The sequence below is a fragment of the Theobroma cacao genome, chromosome 4 (assembly GCF_053813885.1).
Source record: "Theobroma cacao isolate CCN51 chromosome 4, ASM5381388v1, whole genome shotgun sequence".
NCBI classification, from domain to species: Eukaryota; Viridiplantae; Streptophyta; class Magnoliopsida; order Malvales; family Malvaceae; genus Theobroma; species Theobroma cacao.
The window spans coordinates 6,152,772-6,162,369 of record NC_142642.1 but is presented as its reverse complement, the minus strand read 5'-3'; the positions used below and the strand labels follow the sequence as shown (position 1 = coordinate 6,162,369).

The following is a 9,598-nucleotide window of genomic DNA, read 5'->3' as shown; positions in this document are numbered from 1 at the left end:
TAGGGGCATTTTCGTAATTTTTCGTCAAAAATCTCAAAACTTGCTAAAAATGTAATAGGTAAGCAGAAAATATATATTTAACGATTTAAAAACCAAATAAGTATCTAAAACGTTCATTTGAAAGCAAATTGTTAACAACTAGTACTATTCAAAAATAATTAATAAAATATTTTATTTTCTCATAAAATAAATTTTTATAGAAATATTCGTAAACAATTTTTCGCACATGAAAGTAAAGTAAAAATTGTATGAATAGAAATACAGATAACCAAAATATAAGTTTTGATCTGCAATGACACGTGGGCTCCAATTGACCAAGAGGATGTAAGACTGTGAACTCTTACTTTCTATAATGCAGTTCCGAGCTTAGTTCTCGTCCTACTCGACTATCTACAAACTGTCCTGAGCCTGAAAAATATATAGGAAGAAGGGGTGAGATTTTATAATCCCAGTGAGTAAACAGATACCATCTAAAGTATCTAAAGCCGAGTAAATGGAGACAATTAAAATAAGTCATCATACCGTAATTTCATTACCTTTCAGTTCATTTCAACCAAATAAAATCAATCCATATAAATCGAGTAATCAACTTGGCTTATGAATTTCTTAAAACTTTGGCTCGTGCCAAAACTCATACTCGGTGATACCTTGCGCAGGGCATCTAACCGAGTCCGCCAAGGCTATTAAAATTTTGTATACACTTAAAATATATTTTAATTTGAGAAAAATACAGTCGTTCCTTGGCGTTGGCTGAGTTCCCCTTCACGTGGTGGTTTGGCGTGAAGTGAACCCTAAGCTTTACCCTAGGAGATACCCTACGTGCCTCTCCGTTCGAGGTAATAATATAATGGAGTTTACCGTGCCCTTCTAATAGGCTGGTCCACGGAACCCCCTCTGCAGTAAATAATTAATATATACTCCAACAATTCAATAAAATTCATTCTAGCATGGCATGGCAATTTATCACAATCTAGCCTCTCAAGGCTGAATACACAATACAAATAATTCTGACACTAAAATCAATTTAGCCATTCATGCTCATATATTGTCATAAGCCATTCAATTTAAAACCATAAATTTACAACACAAGCAGGCAGTCTCCAATTACTCTATTTTCAAAACCAATATTCGATTTTTCAGAAAATTTATAAAATCATTTTATAAAATCACAATTTCTCTTAAAACATAACAATTTACCATTTAAACTCATTTTTTTATAAAATCACACAATTGTATAAAACTACTCTAGATAATTAAGACGATAATAAGTTTACTCACAGTATTAGGAGTAGAAATACTCCTATCTTCCGCCCTCGGGTGCAGTCTCTTACCCGAAACAATTGACTCACCACCTATCCATAATCCATGATACAAAATTCAGTAAATTGTGTCAATTTATCATAAATTATTTCAGGCTCTTATCCATGCGTATGCACTAGATATGATTTGAAATGTCTAGACAATCGCTTAATTGTGGTGTCCGACCTAACTCGCCTACACACGGTGTAAATTCCTAAAATCCCCAATTCGACTCCAATTCCATCCATTTCAATTTCAATTATCCAATTATATCCACAATACCTCAATGACTGTGAATTTGGTCCAATTTATCAGTCCGGACTATAAATTACGCTTTTACCCCTAGTGGGTAAAAATTTCAATTTATTGCACCGAAAATTTCCATTTAATTTCCAACCTCATAATTCATCATTTTTCCACCCAATTCTCTTAAAATAAAGTCAACCTCATCCTCACATACCATTGGCTAGATTCGGCCTAGGGAAATTCATTGAGAAGATAAATATTTTTCTTGTTGTTTTACTCATAAACATGCTAAACTAACACTAAACACTAACATAGCTCAAAATCAAATTTATCTAACAACTTTCTCTCTCTAAACCCATATGACCAGAATTCAAATCATCCTCAAATCACATGATTCAACCATGAAAAATGATGGAAAATGCATGGGAAAGGTAAAGCACAAGACAAATTTAAGAAATGTTACCTTTTTTTCACTTGATTTTTGAATTTCCACCTATTTTCCCTTTAAATTTCTTAGCTAGGGTTTTATTTTCTCCTTTCTCTCTCTTGTTTCTTGCTTGGCCGAATGTTGAAGAAGAAGAATGGGTGGGCTGATTTTTTTATGCCTTTTTTATTGTTTAATGAAATAATATTATTTTATTCATATTTTAAATATTTTATTAATTCATTTTTTTTTCTAGCCATCCATTTGTCCTACTTTTTCCACCATGCATTCCCTTTGACTTATCCAAGTCTTAAGTGAAATTTTCAGATTTTTCCAAAGTTTTGGTGGAGCACATTTTTCAAAATTACACTTTTGCCCCGAACTTTTCAAAAATTACATTTTTGCCCCAAAAATTGAAAATTTGCCATAATGCATAATTTGCACTCCTCATACTCATTTCACACTCCAAATAATTAAATTTGATCAAAATCCTTTCAAAAATTAAATTTTCGATTCCGGATGGCAAAATTACCATTTTACCCTTTTTCTCCAAATTATACCGAAATTAAAATTTTTCACTTCTAAACCTCAAATCTTACTCCAATAAGTCAAATGGGGCCAAAAATCTTTTCTAAAAATTTCCATTTTGTCCTTAGCTGGCAAATGACCATTTTGCCCCTAGATAGCGAAAAGTTCGGTTTGTCTTCAAATTGATCCTCGAACTTCGAATCACCATATTAAACCATTCTGGGACTTTAAAATTCTTAATTTCATCCTAAATTCTCTATTTGATCTAGTTCGAGGTTTAACTCAACTTTGTTGTACCTCTAGGTACAATACCGACTTTTGTAAATTTTTTTTCGGGACTCTCTTAGCATGCAAACATGCTATCCATCACGTGTATGTCATGACAAATATTTTTATAAAGTCGCGCTTGTCATCTTCTCCCCCACTTGGATCCACCATACGATCCTTCTTCTTGACTGATTTCGACATCCGGTTAAATATTAATATTTTAAAAATTTTATCTTGTCTCCTTGGTACTTGAAATACCTTATTATGCCTCACTTGACTTCTGAATTGCCTTTTATCTCACAAATTCTCCTCTGATAAAATTATTATTATTTTATTGTTATTTTCTCACTTGCGAAATATTTTATCCTAAACTACTCCTTTCGTCTTTTATCACTTTTAAACATTTTAATTGACCTCAATTTGCATTCGATCAACTTTATTTATCACTATATCAAAGTATGGGGTATTTCAATTAATCTGGCTTAATGTGTATGATAAGAAAATAGAAGGTACCTATACTTAAGGAAACTCAAACATATGGTTGGAAATGATATGAATGATATGAAGTTATACACAAGTATAATAAGAAGGTTGACATGCACTATAAGAATTATTATATTGAAACTAGGATTAGGATATGGATGAATAAAGGGGGAATGTAGTCCAAGGCATGTGAACACATGGATTCCTATATATAAAGAGAGATGTTGAGATTTGAAAATGCATGTATCTATGTATATATGAAATTGATAATTTTACTAACTAAAGTGAAGAATGGTTCTCAGTAATTGGGAGATTTTGAAATAGTGTCCAAAGAGGTCAGTGAGCTAAAGTGTTAACGGACATGCAATGAACGATTAAAGTTATGAGTGACTTTGAAGGTAAACCTTGGATTGTTTAAGTTCTTAATGGAACTCTATTAAAGGAAGTGTATAGACCAGTATAAGATGGATGAATCAAGGTTGAGAAATTTGGTACGCAGCGAATTAATAAAATGATGATTAGGTATACATAAGTAAGTATGATATGTGATCGAAATCGGTATAATTGAGATGAAGTTATGGTTCAAATGTAATAATGGAGATAAAGGCATGCTTAGTGTCTAGATATAAGAGATCATGGTTGTGAAAAGTATTACTGATCCGATTCCAAAGGATGATAATTGCCGTAAATAAAGCATTTAATTGAACTGAAGGTGAACGAGGGAAATAAATTGAATGTCCTTATAGAAGGAACAAGGAGTAGGATCATAGAAGGAGATTGATAACGCAACATCGACGGGAATTCAAGGACGAATTCTATTTAAGTGGGGGAGATTGAAATACCCCATACTTTGATATAGTGATAAATAAAGTTGATCGAATGCAAATTGAGGTCAATTAAAATGTTTAAAAGTGATAAAAGATGAAAGGAGTAGTTTAGGATAAAATATTTCGCAAGTGAGAAAATAACAATAAAATAATAATAATTTTATCATAGGAGAATTTGTGAGATAAAAGGCGATTCAGAAGTCAAGTGAGGCATAATAAGGTATTTCAAGTACCAAGGAGACAAGATAAAATTTTTAAAATATTAATATTTAGCCGGATGTCGAAATCAGTCAAGAAGAAAGATCATATGGTTGATTCAAGTGGGGGAGAAGATGACAACCCCGACTCTATAAAAATATTTATCATGACATACACGTGATGGATAGCATGTTTGCATACTAAGAGAGTCCCAAAAAAAAAATTAATTACAAAAGTCGGTATTGCACCTAGAGGTACAATAAAGTTGATTTAAGCCTCGAACTAGATCAAATAGAGAATTTACAATGAAATTAAGAATTTTAAAGTCCCAGAATGGGTTAATATGGTGATTCGGAGTTCGAGGATCAATTTGGAGTCAAACTGGAATTTTCGCTATCCAAGGGCAAAATGGTCATTTGCCACCTGGAGACAAAATGGAAATTTTTAGAAAAGATTTTTGGCCCCATTTGACTTATTGGAGTAAGATTTGAGGTTTAGAAGTGAAAAATTTTAATTTCGGTATAATTTGGAGTAAAAGGGTAAAATGGTATTTTTGCCATTCGAAATCGAAAATTTAATTTTTGAAAAGATTTTGATCAAATTTAATTATTTGGAGTGTGAAATGAGTATGAGGAGTGAAAATTATGCATTATGGAAAATTTTCAATTTTTGGGGTAAAAATGTAATTTTTGAAAAGTTCGGGGGCAAAAGTGTAATTTTGAAGAATTTGCTCCACCAAGACTTTGGAAAAATCTGGAAATTTCACTTAAGACTTGGATAAGTCAAAGGGAATGCATGGTGGAAAAAGTAGGACAAATGGATGGCTAGAAAAAAAAATGAATTAATAAAATATTTCAAATATGAATAAAATAATATTATTTCATTAAACAATAAAAAAGGCATAAAAAAATCAGCCACCCATTCTTCTTCTTCAACATTCGGCCAAGCAAGAAACAAGAGAGAGAAAGGAGAAAACAAAACCCAAGAGAGAGAAAATCAAAGAAAAAGTGTGAATTTTCAAGGAAATTAAGTGAAAAAGGTGAGATTTTTTCTATTAAGCTTGAGTTTTCTTATTCCCAAGCATTTCTCTTTATTTTCCATGATTAAATTACATGTTTTCATGATGAATTCAATTCTGAAAAAATGGGTTAGGAGAGAGAAAGTTGTTGGATTTATTTGATTTTAATTTATGTTAGTGTTTTTAGTTAGTTTAGCATATTTAGAAACAAAACAACAAGAAAAGAATTTATTTTCTCCCCCAACCATTAATGGCTGAATTTACCATGTAGTGAGTGAGGATGAGTTTGATTTTATTCTAGGAGAATTGGTTAAGGAATAATGAATTATGAGCCTAGAAAAATAATGGGAATTTTCGGAGCAAAAATACGAATTTTTACCCACTAGGGGTATTTTCGTAATTTTTTGTTGGGACTGATAATTTGCATCACACTGAGGGACATTAAGTTAATTTGGGTGCAATTGAGGTATAGAAACTGAAAAGAATTAAATTGGAGTTTAAACGAACCCGTTAGGAATTTAATCGGGTGATAAGACGAATTAGGCTAACACCGGATTTAGATAGTTACCAGTGCATTTTTGGATTCCATATCATGCATTGGTAGTCCAAATTAGTTTAATTTTGATTTAGTACCAACTTAGTGAAATTCTCGATTTTGTACTGTGTCAAGGTGGTGAGTCCTCCAGTAAAGGCAAGGAAATTGCATCCGAGGACCAGTAGACAGAGTGCTTCGAAAGTCTGCATTCTAGACATAGTGAGTAAACTTATTATCGTCTTAATTATCTATAGTAGTTTTATACAACTGTGTGATTTTATGGAAAATGGGTTTAAATGGTAAATTGCTATGTTTTAGGAGAAATTGTGATTTTATAAAATGATTTTATAAATTTGCTGAAAAATCGAATACTGGTTTTGAAAATAGAGTAATTGGAGACTGTCTGCTTGTGTTGTAAATTTATGGTTTTAAATTGAATGGCTTATGACAATATATGAGCATGAATGGCTAAATTGATTTTGGTGTCAGAATTATTTGTATTGTGTATTCAGCCTTGAGAGGCTAGATTGTGATAAATTGCCATGTCATGCTAGAATGAATTTTATTAAATTGGTGGAGTATATATTAATTATTTACTGCAGAGGGGGTTCCGTGGACCAGCCTATTAGAGGGGCACGGTAAACTCCATTATATTATTACCTCGAACGGAGAGGCGCGTAGGGTATCTCCTGGGGTAAAGCTTAGGGTTCACTTCACGCCAAACCACCACGTGAAGGGGAACTCAGCCAACGCCAAAGAACGGCTGTATTTTTCTCAAACTAAAATATATTTTAAGTGTATACAAAATTTTAATAGCCTTGGCGGACTCGGTTAGATGCCCTGCGCAAGGTATCACCGAGTATGAGTTTTGGCACGAGCCAAAGTTTTAAGAAATTCATAAGCCAAGTTGATTACTCGATTTATATGGATTGATTTTATTTGGTTGAAATGAACTGAAAGGTAATGAAATTACGGTATGATGACTTATTTTAATTGTCTCCATTTACTCGGCTTTAGATACTTTAGATGGTATCTGTTTACTCACTGGGATTATAAAATCTCACCCCTTCTTCCTATACATTTTTCAGGCTCAGGACAGTTTGTAGATAGTCGAGTAGGACGAGAACTAAGCTCGGAACTGCATTATAGAAAGTAAGAGTTCACAGTCTTACATCCTCTTGGTCAATTGGAGCCCACGTGTCATTGCAGATCAAAACTTATATTTTGGTTATCTGTATTTCTATTCATACAATTTTTACTTTACTTTCATGTGCGAAAAATTATTTACGAATATTTCTATAAAAATTTATTTTATAAGAAAATAGAATATTTTATTGATTATTTTTGAATAGTACTAGTTGTTAACAATTTGCTTTCAAATGAACATTTTAGATACTTATTTTGTTTTTAAATCATTAAATATATATTTTCTGCTTACCTATTACATTTTTAGCAAGTTTTGAGATTTTTGACGAAAAATCACGAAAATGCCCCTATGAGCCAGAAAATAATATTTTATTGTTCTTATTTGAAAATGACTTATGATTTTTTTTTAAATGCGAGATTTAATAATTGTTGCTCACCGGGGAGATGCGAAAGTTGATGCTAAGCCTTACGGGGTTTCGATAGGCATTCGGGGTGAAGAATGTCTGTCGAGGCCTCGTGGCGGTTGTCACGGGCTCGATGGGGAGTTTCGGGTCGTGACAATTTTATTGGTATCAGAGCATGGTTTAAAGATCAGATACTTTGATTTTAAAGCATTAGATTTTAAAGCCTTTGGTTTTAAAGTTGTTTTAAGGAATCTACATTGACATTGCGTTGCCCCAAGTCCAGTTAAGTTAAGATAAGTTAAGTTAAGTTAAGTTAGGTTCAATTGAATAGAATGTATGCATCTACATATAGAAATCTACCTACTTTTGAGATGCATAAATAATTATGCAATTACTATGTGATTGCATATAAGTTTTGAAGTGCACTGGTGACATACACACCATGTCTAAGAGAGACGGTAGTCCCGACGCCTCTCATAGTATTATCAAGGGATCTCTAGATTCTACTGTTAGGAGCCGATGGCAGCCCGAATCGAGTAGTCCAAAAAGTGCAGATAGTAATAATATTAATGTAAGCGTAAGAGGTTCCCTTTTGAGAGAATCTAAGGAACATACTAAAGAAAGGGGGAAATTAAGGATAGCCGAAGGACGTATTCGTTCTAGGAAGAGCGTGACAGTAGTTTGACACTTTCCACCAGGCTGTGGGAGAAATGTAAGGGGACAACCAGAAAAGGATAAGGAGAAAGTAACAGTGGCAAGTAAACCCCTTAGAAAAGTGTCAAGTGTACGACATTTTCCTCCCGGTTGTGGAAGAAATGCTGCACCGGTGAGTGATGAAGAGTATAGGAGAATACAACAAACTTGGATTGAGGAGCAAAGGAAAAAAATCTCAAGAGGAGGAAAACCCAGAAGAGGATCTTCAGGAGGACTCGGAGTAAAATCTTCCGATAAGATCAGATTAAGATGATGATCCCAAGGACATGTAATATTTTCGTAGGATTTTACACTACCTTAACTCTAAGTAAATGTTGTGTAAAAGAGATAATAATTATCTATACAAAGAAGTAAAAATAGTTTGGCTTTTAAAGTATAGGACTAGAATGTATTATAAAATGGCTGTTTAAGTAACTGAAGGTATATGGGAATCTTTTAGTGTAACAGAGATAAATTGGTGATATAATTATTGAGGAAAGTTATAGAAGGAAGCAATAAGGTTATAAATGACATTCGAAATGGATAATGTGATTACATTAATGATTGTAATTTAAGCATGAAGGGGATTATTCAGTGATGTTATGACAATATGAGATAATAGTTGGGCACAAATATAACCCAATGAAGTTAAATTATGGAATATGGGGAATATAAAATTTTGATTCAGTAAGGATTGTGAGAATAAAGTGAGGAGGAAGCCGGGCTATTTTCGTAGTTAATTATACCGAAAGTCAAGAAGATTATTGGAGTATAAGACAAAGAAGATAATTGGATAGGGATGACAATAAATTTGAGGAAAGTTGTAGATAGTAAGCAACTTATGTGTGGAGTGGTATATTTATCATGAATTTATTACACTGTATGGAAAGGATGTTTTGAGGTGGAATTTTATGAATGTTGATAAAAGTCAAAAGATGACATGAGATGGAAGTATTAATCTGGCTTAATGTGTATGATAAGAAAATAGAAGGTACCTATACTAAAGGAAACTCAAACATATGGTTGGAAATGATATGAATGATATGAAGTTATACACAAGTATAATAAGAAGGTTGACATGCACTATAAGAATTATTATATTGAAACTAGGATTAGGATATGGATGAATAAAAGGGGAATGTAGTCCAAGGCATGTGAACACATGGATTCCTATATATAAAGAGAGATGTTGAGATTTGAAAATGCATGTATCTATGTATATATGAAATTGATAATTTTACTAACTAAAGTGAAGAATGGTTCTCAGTAATTGGGAGATTTTGAAATAGTGTCCAGAGAGGTCAGTGAGCTAAAGTGTTAACGAACATGCAATGAACGATTAAAGTTATGAGTGACTTTGAAGGTAAACCTTGGATTGTTTAAGTTCTTAATGGAACTCTATTAAAGGAAGTGTATAGACCAGTATAAGATGGATGAATCAAGGTTGAGAAATTTGGTACGCAGCGAATTAATAAAATGATGATTAGGTATACATAAGTAAGTATGATATGTGATCGAAATCGGTATAAT

General features: G+C 32.7%; 2 long non-coding RNA genes across 2 annotated transcripts; one reads left to right on the top strand and one right to left on the bottom strand.

The window, feature by feature from the left end:
• Nucleotides 1-228: 228 nt before the first annotated feature.
• Nucleotides 229-2,124, bottom strand: LOC148763095 (uncharacterized). The gene is made up of 3 exons (XR_016025697.1): nucleotides 2,009-2,124; nucleotides 1,279-1,352; nucleotides 229-408 (listed from the first exon to the last, which is right to left on the bottom strand). It is a non-coding gene; the product is annotated as an uncharacterized LOC148763095 (long non-coding RNA).
• Nucleotides 2,125-5,184: 3,060 nt separating this feature from the next.
• On the top strand, nucleotides 5,185-7,174 carry LOC148763094 (uncharacterized). Its single transcript, XR_016025984.1, has 3 exons — nucleotides 5,185-5,311; nucleotides 5,961-6,044; nucleotides 6,914-7,174. It is a non-coding gene; the product is annotated as an uncharacterized LOC148763094 (long non-coding RNA).
• Nucleotides 7,175-9,598: the final 2,424 nt, after the last annotated feature.